The 19,501-nt window shown below is 34.0% G+C and overlaps 1 protein-coding gene across 6 annotated transcripts in view; it reads right to left on the minus strand.

The window, feature by feature from the left end:
• Positions 1 to 19,501, minus strand: part of ERBB4 (erb-b2 receptor tyrosine kinase 4) — a 1,283,620-nt gene that overhangs the window by 574,902 nt on the left and 689,217 nt on the right. The window lies entirely within an intron of this gene.

Below are 19,501 nucleotides of genomic sequence, written 5' to 3' on the forward strand. Positions count from 1 at the left end.
TAAAAAATATATAATTCAGAAGTGTGAACAAATTTGATATTATTTAATGCCAATTTCAGACTATTTTTAGATCTCTTTATGTCAGATGTCCCATCTTCAGGCTTTGGTCCTCTGTTTTTCTCTGTCTACTCTTACCGCTTGTCTTCCAAACTATTATTACCTCCAAACTCCTAAACTCCAGATTCATATCCAACTGCCTACTCTGCATCTTCACTTGGATGCCTCACAGACTTCTCAGATACACATACACAAAGCTTAATGTCTGTCAACCTTCCACATCCTACCAACAGCCTTTGTCACCTTAGCTGATGTCAATTCATCTTCCTATTATTCAGGCCAAAGTCTTGGGGTACTCTTGAATTCCCATTCACATCTATCTTTAAAAGGATTAAGGATCCAAGCATGTATGACATCCACTGGTATCCTCTGAGCTACCATCATTCTTTATCAAGATCACTATAATCGTCTCTGCTCTTGGTGCCTTCTGGTGTATTCTCAGTAAAGCCTAGCCCTGATATTTTAAAAACATAAATCGAGTCATGACACTTCTTAAAACTGAAATGTCTCCCAAGTCACTCACAGTAATAAAATTCTGTAAATAATGAGTCAAAACCTCTATTTGTGTTTTCCCATAGAGAAACCACTAGTCATAGATGTCCACTGAACAACTGAAATATGGTTAGTATGAAATGAGATATGCTGTCAGTGTAAAACATATTATGGATTTCAAAGATTACATGTTGAAATGAAAACATTTTAGATAAATTGATTTATATTAGCTGCATTATTAAAGCTGAATTTACCTGTTTATTTGTACCTTTATGTTGTGGCTACATGGAAATTAAAAATTACATTTTTATGCCTCTCATTGCATTTCTAATGGACAACTCTGTACTATATGATCTGTTCATCATTCTTTTTCTGACTTCTCTTTTTAACTTTAACACCTTGCTCACTCTTTCCAGTTTTGCTGGTCTTTTTGTTGTTCTTTCAGTATGCTGAGCATGGTCCTACCTCAAAGTGATCAGTGCAATTTTAAGAGCCTGAGTTTCACTCCTTCTTGCTATCTTCTTTGCTGATTTTCTCACTGCCGTCAGGTTTCTGCTCAAGTTTCACTTTCTCAGTTGAGATCACCTCTGATTGACCTATTTAATATGGTGACCCTCCCACTTTTACCCACTTTCATCTTTTTCACTCCCTAACATACTGTATACTTTATATATACCACATTTAATATTTATAGTCTTTCTCGCCTTTTCCCAGAATATAGGCACTACTAGTACAACCATTTAATTTGCTCACTCCTGTGTCCCATATAACAAGATCAGTACTGTTACTCAGTAAGAGATCGACAAATGTTTGTTAAACACTGTGTCTCTTCACTGGCCATACCTTCACCACTAGGTAGTCTGAAGAGTCAGAGGATACCTATCTGTAGCCTGCAATCCTCTCTTCTAGATAGATCATGCTGCAAACCTCTGTGAACCCAGAATTTCATTCCTCAAAAGCCCACTCCTCACCAAATATTTATTTAGGGTCAGTGATATCATCTTTCCCAGGTGTGTTCTGTCCACAGACAATAGACTGTGCCACCAATGTGAGCGCACCATGGAAGGATGGGGTGGTCCAGGGGCAGATCTTTAAGGGGGAGTGTGTTTAATTAAATGTTTAAGGGGGAGTATAGATCCCGGATGTGTGGGCCAGAGTGTCCATTCACTTCTGTGCAAGGCCTCTCAGAATATGGATAGAACTAAGTGATGTAAGGGCTACAAGCTGAAGGCCATCTCTCTATACACGACCATAATCCTGAGGAGTCCAAAAATTCTAACATTTCACTTGGCTTTCCAGGTTGTTATAAAGATATATTTGTCAAAATGGGAGATAGAATTCATTTGATTGAATAATAGTTGCTTGATTTATAAGTAAATAATAAGGCGCACAACAAGTAAGTCTTCATTTATATTCTTATTCCAGGCCCAAAGGATAAACACACTACCACTGGTCACCATGACAAGTATAATGCAAACAGAGAGAAGTGGTGACAAAGTGGCAAGAGAAACATGAAACTACTCATGTCTGGCATCAAATCGGGAACTCTGAGCCACAACAGGAATTCCTGAGACACTGAGCATTTTGGATCGAAGAGATGAATGGAAAAGAGGGGTTAAAGATCAGCAGAGGCATGCATTGCTTGCATGCTACAGCATGCTTTAAAACTATACCTGTCTGACATTGTATAGCTGCAGAGCCCTATGGGTTCTCCTCCAACCACTGTTAAAAATGATTGAGCTAATATTTGTTTGCATTCTTAAAATAGAGATCACAAACTCTTTTTAACATCATTTTGTCCAAAAGTAAAATTATTTCATTCATTATAAAAACAATTTATTTTTAGCTTGTATATAATAATTATCAAGTACTCTGGATTACAGTGATGACGGCACTATGATAAAAGTTGGAGTATAGGGTATAATCAATATTATTAATCCTTTGGCTAAAACGTGTTATAATATCCATCATTCTTCCTAACAAACTCATGATTAGCTCTAACTTCACCTAGGAAGTGGCTCTTTTTTAATAAAAACCGTAAAAATCTATTGGCTTATCATAGGATAGAAGGTCACAGGGATGGGATTATTAGAGAAAACACAGGTGAAGCACACTCAGGAAAAAGAAGGGGTTTATGAGCAAAGACACAATGTCAGCAGAAATTCTGCAGTGTTTATTAGTGTTTATAAACTCTTTGTAGTTATTAACTGAAAAAGATGTACCACTTGGCATGGGCTTTTTGGCCACACATTAGCAGAGGCTACAAATAACCTACAAATAATGAAGACTCTAGTATAAAAAGTGTTATAGATATGAGCAAAGAACAACAGTGACCATATAAAGATCAACTAATCATAGAAGAGGGTGCTCCAAGTGCCTTTAGCCAAATGAGAAAGTAAGATATAACTAAGAACATCTTTGCATTCACATATTATTTAATGTATGTAATTATTCTTAGAAACGTTTTTATTATCTTCATGAAAAGTCAGGTTAAAAACAACAGTTACTCCTTTGACCAGATTCTGGGACTGAAGGGATTTACTGATTTAATTGAGATTTTTGTGTCTAAAATGAATCTCTTTCATTATCCATGCTGCTTATTTATTACACTCTGGTCTTGCAAAATAATACATGTAACTTAAACATTAGCTTAACAAATAATTATTCTGCTATGGGAATATTGGGGTATCATGGTATGTTCATGTTGAGAAACCATATGTTCAAACCATTTTGAACAAAGCCACCCATGAGTAGGTGATATCTAATTTATTCATGACAAATTTTCTGATAATAATGATGGTAGAGATGCTATTCACCTCATCCCAAACATCCCTTCTCCCTAGCCAGCTAATTATGTAAATATTAGAAGAAAGATTATAGAAAATCCCTCAGTCAAAAATTTATTGCTCTAGCCTTTTATATCCAGAGGGTCTCATGGAACCAAGTAATTTTTAAAGAATTATAGGAGATGAATATAAAATGTTACATTTAAAAGCCACAAATATGGCTTGAATTTGTCCTAGCTTCTTTTTTGTTTTGTTTTGTTTTATTTCTGTTTGTTTTATGGAATTTATAGTCACATTCTTGTAGGTACTCTTAATACTCTGCCATGAACAAATATCTTGAAACATCTCAGTAGGAAACTCCACTGCTGATGACATGAACTACAAGGCATATTGATTGCAAATAAAATTATAAGAAGAGACTTAGTAATGGTAAGGTTGCTTAATGCTGAAAAACAGCCAGTAACATGCTGCTGCTGCTGCTAAGTCGCTTCAGTCGTGTCTGACTCTGTGCGACCCCATAGACGGCAGCCCACCAGGCTCCGCCACCCCTGGGATTCTCCAGGCAAGAACACTGGAGTGGGTTGCCATTTCCTCCTGCAATGCATGAAAGTGAAAAGTGAAAGTGAAGTCAGTCGCTCAGTCGTGTCTGACTCTTAGCAACCCCATGGACTGCAGCCCACCAGTAACATAGTTTTGAGTTAATATTGTCAGGTCACTAGGCAATGTGGGTGAAAAGTCAAGAGATATCTAAGTGCCAATTAAGCTCACAATATCTGATAAGGTCAAATAATCATGTTAGTTATCCACTGTTCCTCTCCTTTCAGCCACTAGAAAGAATGTGAATAGCATGGGCCTTTTACTTTCTAAAAACTATTTAAATAATAAAGACTACTTTGAAACATATGGACTTATCTAACAACTTCCCCAATACACACACACACACAGACACACACGCATATATATACATATCTTACATATGTACATATATATACATATATATTTATATATAAATGTATATATATATAGAGAGAGAGTTAAACATATGGTAAGAAATGTGAGCTCAACTGCCAGGCAAAGCTGGGCTGTGCCTTCCAGCTTTGTGGTCTTGACCAAGTTGTTTATCCTATCTGAGCCTCAGTTTCTTCTTAAAAAGTAAATAGCAAATACCTCTCTTATAAAGGTGTTATAAAGAATAGAAGATATAAGGGACATGTTTGTAAGAGTTCAACAAATGCTAACTATTATAAGTAATGTTATCTTTGTTAATAGCTAAGGCAGATGAACTATCTGTGGACAATCAGAATTGAAGACAAAATAAAAACCATTGCTTCTAATTTCTTTTTCATGTGGCCTTTGGTATGTTTATATCTTACCTCTTCAACTTCTGATTTATTCCTAAATTACAGAATTGGTTCCTTATATTGTTTCTGTGTATGCTATGGCCATTAGAACAGACCCTGGCACTGAACAGATGGCTGTTGAATTAAAAAGTAGAATGCAATGCTTAAGGTCTTTTTAGATATTGTTTTTCACTGAAAATGATTCAATGAAATTTCTGATAATTAAAAAAAAAAAAACACATTATTTGAACAACACAATCATGACTGTGTCCAAGGACCACAACTCTAAATAGAAATCATTAGAATGCATCAGAAAAGAGAAAACTCAGGCTCTGGTTCTGGTTCAGTTATGTTTAGCCTTAGGAAACTGCCTATTCTGTCAACTGAAGACTGAATGCCTACCAATATTCACCCACAGATATCCCGCTCCTTGTGTAAGCTGCTGCTGACTAAAACTGACTTTCATTGTCAGTGTATGCCTCCACAGAGACTTTGTTCGAGTGAATAGTACTGACAATCATTAAACCCTTACATGCTTCAAAACACATCTAATCCAAGGAACAATTTGATATCCACGCCACTGGATGATGGAAATAAAAAGAAATGGAAAAATGAAAGAAATTTGACCAACTTCTCATACCATATTAGCAGTAAACCTAGGGGGGGAAATGCATGGTTTGTTCTGAAGGACATAAATTTATAACCATTTTCTCTTACAAAATACTTAAAGAAAAAAAATGTGAAAACTGCAGTTACATACTTTCCAGGATATGGTTGTCATTCAACCAAAAATTAGAAGAGATTGTACTGATTCACTGGGCTTTCCATTTACCTTCAGATGATTCCAGAAAAATCAATCTTTATTGTTTCTAAATCTCTATTGCATTTCACAATTCTTATAACCACTGTTCCTTTTTTTATTTGAAATAATTCCCTATTCTTTAATCATAGTTGATTTTCTTTAATTTGGTACTTAGTGAGAATAGTGAATAGTTCCTTAAATATTCATTTACCTTAAAATTCAGGTGATTGCAGTACCTCACAATTTTTGAATATTTAATCAGGGGTTAGGGACAATTTTGCACACATTAAAAATAATAATACATTCTTGGCTAAATGCATAAAATGTTGTTTTCTAGATTTTTTTTCCTACTCAAATTATATACCAAATCCTTGTTATTTTTCTTTACTATAAGCATCTTTGAAGATAACACCATTTTTTGTTAAGACTTTCTGTAGCAAGTCAAAATAGTTCTGAATTCTTAACTTCTACTCTAGTGTCTCTAATGTACTCACATCCAATTAGATATCATACACAAGTATTCCAAACTGCCATTTTAATATTCTTTTATAATTATTTAAAATGTACAAAACTATTGAGACTTATTGTTTCTGGACCAAGGTGTGGACTGGGAAGATCCTGAGTTTGCTCCTTTTTGTGGACCCACTGAAACTACAACTATATACACAACAATTATCTCTTAAAACTACCTGAAGGCTAGCAGAACAGGTCTTCCACAGCTAAGGATACAGAGAAAAGGACACATTGAGATATAGGTCGGGCAGATGTGGTCTGATCAGAACTCTCACTCTCGGTGTGGCCATGCAGGTATGCATGCTAAGTCGCCTCAGTCGTGTCCGACTCTGTGTGACCCTATGGACAGCAGCCCACCAGGCTCCTCCATCCACAGGATTCTCCAGGCAAGAATACTGGAGTGGGCTGCCATTTCCTTCTCCAGTGGCCACGCAGAAGTAGTGGTATATCACAACCATGAAGGCTGCCCCTGAGAAGCAAGGGATCTGATCCCCACATAAAGCTTTCTAGGCTGGGCTTGCACTGGGAAGATAAAACTCCATAATACTGACTTTAAAAATAAGCAGAACTTACATCTGGAAGAGCAGGAGGACTATGGGGAACCAAGATTCAACTCTTGAAGGGATTTCACATGAACATCATAGCAAACTAAAACCAAAATCCTACACTACATACACAAAACATAAAATTTTTAAAAATGCAAATATACCACTAAAGAAAATCATCATACTGCAAGGGAATAGGATAAGAGAAGGATAAAGGAACAGAGAAGAAATATAAAATCAATCAGAAAACAACCAAATGGCAAAAAGCATACCTATCAAAAATTATGTTAAATGTAAATAGACTAAATGCCCCCAGTCAAAAGACATAAGGTGGCTGAATGGAGGGAAAAAAGAAAAAAAAAAATACTAACCAACAATTCCACCCCCACAAGGAAGTGCTCAGATATGACCAGCTTATACAAAACCCATTTCAGATCTAAATATATATAAATACACACAAAAGTGAAAATATAGACAAAAGATATCTCATGCAAAGGGAATCAAAAAGAGAGCTAGAATAACAATATTTATATTAGACAAAATACAATTTAAAACAAAGACTCTAACAAGAGACAAATAGGGACATTACATAATGATAAGGGTTCAATCTAACAAGAAGTATAACACTTGTAAATATTTATACACCTAACACAGAACCTAAATAAAGAAAATATAAAGACTTGAATAGAGATTTTATAGTATTTATAATAAAATAATAGTAGGGCTGACCTACATCAATGGATAGATTATCCAGACCAAAAAACAATAAGGGAACATTGGACTTAATTACACACTCTATCATAAAAAGTTAATAGATCTCTATATAGAGAACATTCCACCTAAAATAGCAGAAAAAACATTACTTTCAATTGAACAAGAAACCTTCTCCAGCACAGATCACGTTAGGCAACTAAGCAATCTACTTTAAATATAAGATTGAAATCATATCAAGTATCTTTTCAACCACAAAAGTGTGAAACTAGAAAGCAATTGCAAGAGGGGAAAAAATAAACACACAATGGCTAAGCAACATACTATTAAATAACCAGTGAGTCAATGATGACATCAAAGAGGAAACTTAAAAAAAAAAATGTTGAGACAAATGAAAGTGGACACAACATTCCAATATCTACAGAATGCAACAAAATTAGCTGTGAGAAGAAAGTTTACAACAAAGCAGGTCTTCCTTAAGAAACATGAATTATCTCAAATTAACAATCTAATATATCTAAAGTAAAAGAAAAAGAATAGGCAAAGCCAAAAATAGTAGGAGGAAGGATATAATAAAGATTAGAGCTGAAAAAAATTGAAAGAGATTTTAAAAACTTATAGAAAAATCAATAAAATTCAGAGGAGGTGGTCTTCCCTGGTAGCTCAACTGGTAAAGAATCCACCTGCAATGCAGGAGACCCCAGTTCAATTTCTGGGTCGGGAAGATCTGCAGGAGAAGGGATAGGCTATCCACTCCAGTATTCTTGGGCTTCCCTGGTGGCTAAGTTGGTAAAGAATCCACCTGAAATGTGGAAGCCCTGGGTTTGATCCCTGGACTGGGAAGGTCCCTTGGAGAAGGGAATGGCTACCCTCTCCAGTATTCTGATCTGGAGAATTCTTTGGGCCACAAAGAGTTGGACATGACTGAGTGACTTCCACTATTGGTAAAAATAAAAGTGATGAAACTTTGGCAAGCCTCATAAGGAAAAAAAAAAGAGCTCAACTAATAAAATCAGAAATGAACAACAAAAAATTGCAAAGAACATCATGGAAATATAGAGGATGATATTAGATTACTATCAATAAAGTTAACAAACTGGACAACCTAGAATAAAGTAAAAATTCCTAGAAATAGATAATCTTCTAAGACTAAATTGTGCAGAAATAGAAAGTCTGAACAGAATGATCACTAGTAATGAGACTGAATCAGTAATCAAAAACGACAAATAAAGATAAGTATAGGAACCAAAGGCTTCATGAGAGAATTCCACCAAACAAGTATAGAACAGTCAATACCTATCCTTCCCAAACCTTTCAAAAAATATAGAAGATAAACACTTTCAAACTCCTTCCATTACTCCAATAGAAAAAGCAAAGACACTACAAATAATAAAATTACAGGTAAGTATCTCTAGTGAATAAAGACAAACAGTTTTTCAACAATATATTGAAAAACCAAATCCAACAATGCATAAAAAGGATCACTTAGATAAGGTGGGATTTATTTCAGGGAGGCGAGGATGATTTAATATTGCAACTCAATCAATATGACACACCACATTAACAAAAGGAAGGAAGAAAAAAGTTACACCATCATCTCAATAGACACTGAAAAAACATTTGACAAAATTCAACATTCGTTCATGATAAGAACTCTCATTAATGTTAGTACAGAGGAAACATAATAAAAGCCATTTGAGAAAACCCACTACTAACATCATACTCAACAGGGAAAAGTTAAAATTTCTCCTCTAAAATCAGGAAAAAGACAAAGACTATTATTCTCACCACTCCTATTTAACACAGTATTGGAAGTATACTAGCCACAGCGATCGGAAGTAAAAGGCATCCAAACTGAGAGAAGAAAAGTAAGAAGTAAAACTGGCATTTGTAACTATTATTTGAATATGGCATGTTATTATATATAGAAAATCTTAAAGTCTCAGCATCCCTCCTCCCAAAAAAACTATTAGAATTAATAAACAAAATCAGTTAAGTTTCAGGATACAAAATTAATATACATAAATTTGTTGTTTTTTATATAACAAAAATGAACTATGAGAAAGAGGAAACAAGAAAACAATCATATTTACAATTTTATCAAAAATAGAAGAATTTCTAGAAACAAACTTAACAGGAGAGGGAAAAAACATATAATGTGAAAACTCTAAGATACTGATGAAGCTCTAAGACACAGTGAGACACACTCTTCACTGATGAAGGGAGTTGAAGATGATACTAAGAAATAGAAGGATGTCAGTCCTGTTGAACTCTTTGTGACCCCATGAACTGTAGCCCACCAGGCTCCTCCATCCATGGGATTTTTTTTGCAGCAAGAATACTACAGTGGATTGCCATTTTCCCCTCAGGGGATCTTCCAAATCCAAGGATTAAACTCACATCTCCTGCATCTTCTGAATTACAGGTGAATTCCTTATAGCTGAGCCACTGAGTAAGTCCTCATGTACTGGAAGAATTCTGAATTTCCATACTACCCAAAAGGAGACAAAACCATACAATGGAGAAAAGATAATCTCTTCAGTAACTGGTGGTGGTAAATATAGGACCAGAAACCATAAAATTCCTATAGGAAATTATAGGCAGAATATAAATCTTTGACATAAATCATAGCAATAATTTGGGTATGTCACCTAAGGCAAAGTGAACCAAAGCAAAAATGAACAAATGGGACCTAACTACACTTAAAAGACTTTGAAAATAAAAATAAAACTTAAACAAAAAGACAACCTACTTAATTGAAGAAAATATTTGCAAATTATATGACTGATAAGAATTTACTATTTGTAATATTAAAGATCTCATGCAGCTCAGTAACTAATAAACAACTCAATTTAAAAAAATACAGTAGAAGACCTGAATAGGCATTTTTCCAAAGAAGGTATAAAGATGGCCAATAGGCACATAAAGAGATGCTCAACATTGCTAATCAACAGAGAAATGCAAATCAAAACCACAATGAGATATTATTTCACACTTGTCAGAATGACTATCATCAAAAAGTCTACCAATAACACATGTTGCTGAAGATGTGGAGAAAAAGGAACTCACATAATGCTGAAAGGTGTGTCAACTTGAGGAACCACTATGGAAAACCCTAAGGAGGTTCCTCAAAAAAGTAAAAATGTAACTACCATATGATGAAGGATTTCCACTCCTGGGTATATATCTGAAGAAAACACAAACACTATTTTGAAAAGATACATGCACTCCAGTGTCCATGAAAGTATGAGTTACAGTCACCTAGACATGGAAGAAATCTAAGTGTCTAGTGTCCATCAACAGATAAATGGATAAAGAATGTGTGGTATATGTACACACATGTATGCATCTATATACATACATGTGCACACACATATACACATCTATATACATCTGCACACACACATACACATATACACATACAGACACACAAAGGAATATTACTCAGCCATAAAAGAGAATGAAATTTGGTATTTGCAAAGACATGGATGGACCTAGAGGGTGTTACGCTAAGCAAAATAAGTTAGATAAAACAAATACTATATGTTATAATTTATATATGGATTATAAAACATAAAACAAACACATTAACATAAGAAAACAGGAACAGACTCTTAGACAGAAAATAAACTACGGGGGAGAGGGGAAGTAACGGGAAAGATAGGAATAGGAGATTGAGAGTCACAAACTACTATGTATAAATAAATGTTACAAAAACACAGCACCAAGTATATAGCCCATATTTTATAGTAATTTTAAATGGAGCATAATGTACTAAAAATATTGCCATTATGTCACAAGCCTGAAACTAATATAATATTATTTTTTTTAATTTTATTTTATTTTTAAACTTTACATAATTGTATTGGTTTTGCCAAATATCGAAATGAATTCGCCACAGGTATACATGTGTTCCCCATCCTGAACCCTCCTCCCTCCTCCCTCTCCATACCATCCCTCTGGGTCGTCCCATTAAATCAAATATACTTCAATTAAAAATACTGTCAGTACTTTTATACATCTGAGACTACACATGAATCAAAGCATTGCAGTATTTATTTTTATTTACATGTGATGTATATTTTTCTCCATAGAGAACAAATCGGTTAGGACAATACAGCCCAGTGTTTTACTTTAGGTGCTGCAGTTTAATTTGACTTGTCTCCATTAATTATTGACCTTGCACAACTTATCTAGTTTTAATTTCTCTCCTGAAATACAGCACAAAATTTCTGCTAAATACTCAAAAGCTGAAGATCTTCAAAAGATGATCAATGTCTTCAACATATTATTTTTAGTTGTTATAAAAAAGTTATAAATACTTTGTGTAGTTTAGGAATGCAAGCAAATAATACGCAAGGAAATATATATCTGGTATTAGAGTTGATAAATTAAAACTGGTGCTGCACAGTACATAAAGTTGTAGACTTCTGTCAGATTGCCTGTTACGGTCTGAATGATAGTTCCTTTAGCCTGTATGTGGAAATCTTAACTCTCAGTATATTAGAATGTGACTGTATTTGAAGTCTGGTCTTTAATAAAAAAAATAATAATAAAAAGTTAATTAAATTAAAATGAGGTAATTAGGGAGGCCATAATAAAATTACTGATAGCTCCCTGGTGACTCAAATTGCAAAGAATTTGCCTACAATGTGAGAGACTCAGGTTTGATCCCTGGGTTGGGAAGATTCCCTGGAGAATGGAGGAATTTCTCTATTTCTAAAGGAATAACATGTATTACCAAAGTTTAGATGAGAGAATTACTTGATACCATTTCAATCTACAATTGAGTTACAATATAGTTTCACGTTTGAGGTCTTTTATAAATATGAATTTTCCACTCTCAAAATGTAAAGGAGGAATATGTGCCCTCGTGAAATCACTATGATAACAGCTGCCCTTCCTACAAAGCATCTGAGAAATGGCCTTTGAGGATTCAGAAGTTAGAGGTGACTGCTTTCGTGACTGGTCTGTTATTATTTTTAAATGAAAGGGTGAGCGGTTGCAGAAATGGTACAGCCAAAGTACCAGGCTTGAATTTGACAAGCCTGCCAAGATACACTTTAATATCCATGTAAATATTTGCCTGTAAAAACGGAAAATAAAAGGATTAATTAATTTATAAAGAATAAATACTTTCTTGAGTCATCTTTGCTGGTGACAACAAGGTCTTATGTTAGTTACAATGTTCTTAATGTTCACGTCAAACAAACACAGCAGACTATGTACCTATAGCCATCTGTAGGTACAGTTAGGACTACAGACATGATATGAATTGAGATCAGGGTCTTGAAAATAGGCACTAAAATGCTTTTCATATTTAGCATCCTTATCCAAGTCAAAACTTTCTAAGTGGATGTTAACTATTTCTAATAACTATATTAACTCATATTTATTTAGGGTTTTCTGTGTGTGAAATTTTTATAGGTCTTATATCATGTCCTAGTCACATCAACTCATTAAGTGCTATTATCTCCATTTTATAGATGAAGAAACTAAAGTTAACTAATATACCCAAAGTAGCATAGACAAAAAAAGTGAATGAAGAAATAAAAAAACAAAGATTTGTCTTATTTCAGAGCTCTAAAATTCCAATCATTTCAGATATAGCTTTGGAAAACTGGTGTCAATTACTCCTTGAAAAGTGACAACCATTGCAATATGAGCTAAATTTTGACTTAGAAATACCATACTCTAAGTTTTCTTTATGAAAAAAGTAAGCCAGAACACATTTCAAAAGAAACTACAGGATCCTGGTATTTCTAGATTCAAAGTATATTAAGATGTACAAAAATAAACTTAAAATTTTTAAAGAGTATCTTCAAAGGTGCCAAGAAACTAGAGGTCTTTTCAAATGGATATGCACAAATGAGACTCTATTCATGAATATACAATATAAATATAACAAAAGAGTGCTAATGTAAAAGGGCTGAATGCCATTACCAGATGGAAAAAGCAAGTTATTTGGAGAGTTACTTCTTAGCTATATTGCCCACATCATAATACGTGATTAAATATGTGTTCTTAATCAACTTTTCGAGAAAAAAACATTAAATCCATTATTTTTACTTAATTTCGAAACTAAACAAATTTATACCTAAAGATTTGACACATAGAAGGCATTTAATAAATATGCACTTGACTTTCTTTTCTCAAAAAAGTTCTTAAGTCTCTGATTTTAGCTTCAACCATCCATGCATCGATGCATCCACGCATCTGTCCATTCATCTATCCAGCCATCCATCCAAGTACTCATTAAACAGCTGTCTGAAAGTGAAAGTGAAGTCACTCAGTCGTGTCCGACTCTTTGCGACCCTATAGACTGTAGCCTACCAGGCTCCTCTGTCCATGGGATTTTCTAGGCAATAGTACTGGAGTGGATTGCCATTTCCTTCTCCAGGGGATCTTCCCAACCCAGGTCTCAAACCTGGGTCTCCCACATTGTAGACAGACGCTTTACCGTCTGACCCACCAGGGAAGTCCAAACAGCTGTCTATTATGTATCTAATATTAAGAAGTACTGTTCTAGATGCTGGAGACACAGTGGTACTCAGAACAGACATGGTCCCAGCTCTCATGGTGGTTACTTTCTCCATCACTTCCAATATTAGTTTAATGACTAGACTGGCATTTAGGGGGAAAAAAAAAGTTTAACCAAGAAAGATAAGTAATGACTTGAGAGCTTACTCTTACATATGTGTTTCTTTATGCATAAATTGTTATTTTAGAACCTCATTCATTGAACATCTCTTTATTTTATATAAAGTTATTTCATATTCTGTCACAAATTTCTCCCTTCCATTTCTGAGAATTTACATTCTTCTTTTGACACAATTTCCTATCAAGAGATACATGTTTTTATATGTCTGTGTATGTGTGTTTTCAGCAGCCTCAAATAAACAACTTCACTCTTACATATTCCCTGCCTTTTTTTTTCCCTTTACTGAAATTTTACAGTGAAGAAATAACTAGTGTCCTCTAAGATGGCACATATATTACTTACAAGGTACAAAGTATATTGATTTCAAAGTTTTTTTTTTATCTATTACATGTTTTGTCTATTTTGGCTTCATTCATTCAACAAAGTGTATTTATAGTTTATTAGAAGCTATGCTGTGTTTGGGGGTTAAGTACACAGAAACCTAGGATCTAGTTTCAGGTTTTCAAATACACTTTCCTGAAAATCTCTTTGAAATACACATTATTTTCAAATTTCTTGGAGAAATTTCATATTCTGAATGTGAAGCAAGAAGTTTATAAAATAACTTGAAACATCTAATTATACCAGAGAGGATATTAGCACAAATCACTATTGACATGTCAAAAGGGTTCAAGAAGCAATTGGAAGAGACCATACTTGGCTACTCACTGGGAAGTCTGAATTTCAAAAATGATTAATAACAAATGATTGAGTTCAATGAATACATTTAAATTTGTGAAATCAAAATAATATTGAATACAAATGAATTAGTTACCTTTGGAAAGTAATATAGAACTAATTAGTTTTCTTAAAAAAATAGTACATAAAATAAAATAATCAAGCATTCATTGTTTTTTCTATATGAGTTATAACACTGAGTAACTGAATACTAGAACAAAGGCATGAATTTATAAACTATTCCAACTAATAAAGAAGAAAAAAGTTTAAATGAGTATTAATATTGGTTTATTAATTATAACAAATACAGCATACTTATGTAAGATGTTAACTATGGAGGAACTGAAGGTGATCTACATGGGAAACTCGAGTCTTTCTTTACAACTTTCTTACAAACCTAAAACTCCTAAAAATAAAATTTATTTTAAAAATTAGAGAAGTGTCAATCTGAATTTTTTATAGTTAATGGTTCTAGGTATATAGTACCTAGACTGGTCATTGGTCTAGGTACTGGTCATTGCAAATGTTATCACAGTGATCAAGGAAATAGGAGGTGATTCTCCATGGTTCTTCCGCATGGCTTGTGTCAGCTTTTGCTCCAGATTAACTTTACAAGGATGCTTGTAGCAAACAAGATTGGAATAGTTTTCCCCTCCAGGGCAGAGGGAAAATTTGCTAGCGGTCCTCTTTTGAACAGTGAAATTTCCTAAGCTCAGAGTTCCATTGTGACACAAATCCATTTTGTGTTCACTTCCCTCCCCAAGGAGAGAGGGGAAACAATGTCAACATGAAGTGATGCTGATTGCTCTGCCATGGAGTCTCAACTCCTCCACCAATTCCTCCACCAAGTGCCAGGCTAACCTGTTAGTTTGCAAGCAGGCAAAAACCTCAAAACTTTGACAGTTCTCACAACCAGTCATCATGCACCTCTGGCTGAACACATCACCACATATGGTTTCATCAAAGGAATTAAATATGAATATGATGAAGTCTCAGAATCCACCTGCCAATCTGGGGGACTCAGAGAGGGTAGAAGAACATGCTGAACTCTTCCATAAAAAACCAGCAACCAACCAAACAACAAACAAAAACGGTGATTCTGGAAACCTCAACAAAAAAAAGTCTTCCATTATTATAAATCTTGAAAAAAAACCCAACAACTTTATAAAATCCAACAATACTGTCTTGGGATGCATACATCACAAGAAAGTAACTTTATATAAGTAAGGCTGGTGGTTACTTTTGTAGAGAAATGGGTTTGAGACTAGGATGAGGTACATGGTTGTTTCTGGGGATGGTTAGCAAAATACTGTTTCTTGATGTAGACTAATATTTATGAGAGTGTATGCCTTTATAAACTCCTTAGTTTTTGCTTTGTGGCATTTTCAGTATTTGTGTTGCATTTGTAGCATAAAGGTTATAAAAATAAGTGATTAGTTGGGAAACACAAGGGAGCACATAAAGGTGTCTCTGTATCTCCATATTTTATCTACTTGATACCTGAAATTTAAGAATCAATTTCAAATTGCATGATATCTCTTGTTATCAAATCCTCTATCTTCAGACTCAAGAACTGAATATGTTAGTAAGGTATGTTTGTACAATCAAGGAAGAAAAATAGTATGTCTTATGGCAAAGTGCCTTGAGAGAATCTGGTGTGTTCACAAGTCTCAAAGTCCCAAACTGAAAATGAGGCCAGGAAGACAGGAGATCCGATTGGAAAAGAAAGTAATGTAGAAATTTAAATTTTTTATCTTTCAAGCAATGGGGATTTAATGGCACTGTATACAAGGAAATTAAGTTCTGTTTTTTTGGTAGAATTATCTGCCTGGCTGCAATGTAAAAATAGGGCAGGATGATGAAAGACTGGTGGAGAAAGAAAAGTAAGAAAATTCTTGCCAAGCAAAAGATGATGGTGGCAGTGAATGGAAAGTAAACTGGGATGAGATTCCAACTATTTTTCTGAGGTGGAATAACATTTTAGTGACCTACTGGATATGGAAATTAAAGAAAAAAAAAAAAACCAGGAAATCATTGGCAGTTTGTTTAGCTTGGGAGATTTGATAGATGATGCTATTGTTAACTGGGGTAAAGAACAAGTTTGTTAAGTGACTTTCCCCAAATATTATATGAACATTTGCTTTTCTGAAGCTAAATTAACATATTCCTAATTGAGATTATTTCAAATGATACTATCATCTGCATATCTGTTAATTCTGATACATGTTTCTGTGTTTTTATTTTTTAACTTAAAAATTAATTGTTAGCAGCTGTGACTTAATATATATTTACAGTATAAGTTTAAACAGACCAGAACATAGATATCAAGCAGTGGTTCTCAGTCAGATGTGTTTCACTCTCCTTGGGACACTTGGCAATGTCTGAGCCTCCTAGGAGACTCAGTGGTAAAGAATCTGCCTGCCAATGCAGGAGATGTGAGTTTGATTCCTGCACTGGAAAAATCTCCTGGAGAAGGAAATGGGAACCTATTCCAGTATTCTTGCCTGGAAAATCCCATGGACAGAGAAGGCTGGTTGGCTACAGTTCATGGGGTCACAAAAGAGTTGGACACGACTGAGCAACTAAACAACAGGAACAGGAATGGAGACATCTATAGTTGTCTCACCTGGAGTAGGCTGGCATCTCGTGGCTAAAGATCTGGGATGCCAATAAACACCTTACATGCACATGACGGCCCTTGCCCTCCCCCAACAGAGAATCTTCAGACCCAAACTCTCAATAGTGCCAAGACTGAAAAACCCTGCTATAGATTTATTGAGAGACAATCGTTCAATTTTATTGCTTGTGAATTTTCTAGAAGTAGTGAAAATTAATAGTATCCACTAATGTAATGTTAACAATCCATAAACATATATACACTATAAAAAGGATTTACATGGATATTACTATAATGTCTATTTTCTTAACCTAAAGTTATCATTATACATATCCATAAAAATAAGCAGGTAGAAAAAAATAGATATAAAATAGCAATATAGACTGACAGAGAAGGCTGCATGGATAATGGATGGACAGATAAATAAATGTCTATTCATATGAGCAAATTATACAAAAACAAGCATTTTTCTTTCTTCTTCTTTTCCCACTTCATAACCTAATTTTGCAGTAGCAGAACTTTCTGTATTGATTTTCTTTTTTTCATTCACTGTTTAAAAAGCTTGCCTAATGCAACTGAAAGACATTAAGGCTAAGATATTTAGAAACAAATTTATAAATAAAGTCAGCTATTTTCTTAATAGATAAATTTTCCCTTTCTCTCTGAGAAGGTGTTTTTTGCTAAAAAATTATAGTTTTTAGCTTGGTCTCCAAGCTATACTTAGTAACCTCAGTTGCTCAGTAACTCAATAACTATGCTTGGCAACTAGGGACATGATGTGCTTATTAACACCAGAGACGTTGATATCTTTCTCATCTCCTAGAGAATGAAAAAGAGTACTCACTCCTCATTTGTATCACTTTCTTCATTGTCTATACCTACATTATCACAGCACTAATGCTTCATATGCACATTACAACTTATAAAGTCCTTCAACATAAATATCACATTGAACCTTCAACTGGCAACTTCTGAAACAATTCACAATTGGCAACTTCTGAAACAATAAGTTTCAAAAGATACTATTATAATTATATTAAACTCCAAAATGTGCTAAGTATTTAAGTTCATGAACTACAAGAATGGTAGAAAGGAACAATTACATCATAGGTGACATTTAACATTCTTAAAAAATGACAACACTGGAAAATATTTCACCTCCTTACCCTAAAACTTGTTCTTTTAATCCTACACTAATTTCCTAAGCAGGCCTCAATCCTAAACATCTGATGAAATCTCTACCTGCTGACATACGGATATAAAACTCATAAAATATTCATGCTAAGTTCTGTTTTCCTGACACAGTTATCTCAAATCCCTTGTAGAAAGTGGCAGTGTATGAAAAGATAGATAAAACAAATTAGGTCATGGGATTAAGTTTCTGTAGAAGGACATTTTCTTATTGCTCAAAACGACTTCTGCTGCTGTATTTCACAACAATACTGTGACTACCATTACCACCACTCTTAACAATTGATTACTTTTATGAGCATCTTTGGCATTGTGCTTGAAGATTTAATTATTATTATCCCCATCTTACTTTTTTAAAAGGCATGTCTAATTTGATTTGTTCAATTATACCAAAATTCCTCCACATAGTCTGTCAGCAATAACGAACCAACACAAGGCCAGTGCTGATTACCTAATTTTCATAAATAATTGTTCCTGCATTACCACAAAATAATTTATTGACACTGACATGCCATAAAAAGTGAGAAAACAAGGGACAGTGTATGAAACCATTTTTTTGCATCAAAGGCCCTACTGCAAATATTGTTATATATTCTGACATTAGGCCAATATTCTCAATATTTTACCAAAAATCTGCTAAAGATGTTATTATTTCTATAAAATTATATCAGTTCTAAAAAGTAAATATTAAAGTAAATATCATATTTGAAAAAAATAATATTTTATATTTATAACAATTTTAATGATGCATACATAAATGATCAATATAATCTGCATTGCTACTAATGTTTTAAATTACCATAATGATATGAATATGTTATGTTCAAAAAATATTTGTCTGAAATAATCACATTTGAATAAGTGCTCTGGTGTTAAAGGCATTTCCCAAAGTAACAGCTCAAGTTTTCTATTAGCTAAAATCAACCAAATTGTTATATATACATGTTTTTATAAGTGATAAAGTAAATCAAAGCAGAGAACCAAAGAAGATACTCATTTCAGAGAAAATTAAAAAATAATAAAACAGAATTGGAAGTTCCAAATAATTGAGGTAACACTGAAACTTGAA

This window comes from Bos javanicus, chromosome 2, assembly GCF_032452875.1.
Source record: "Bos javanicus breed banteng chromosome 2, ARS-OSU_banteng_1.0, whole genome shotgun sequence".
In the NCBI taxonomy this organism is placed as follows: domain Eukaryota; kingdom Metazoa; phylum Chordata; class Mammalia; order Artiodactyla; family Bovidae; genus Bos; species Bos javanicus.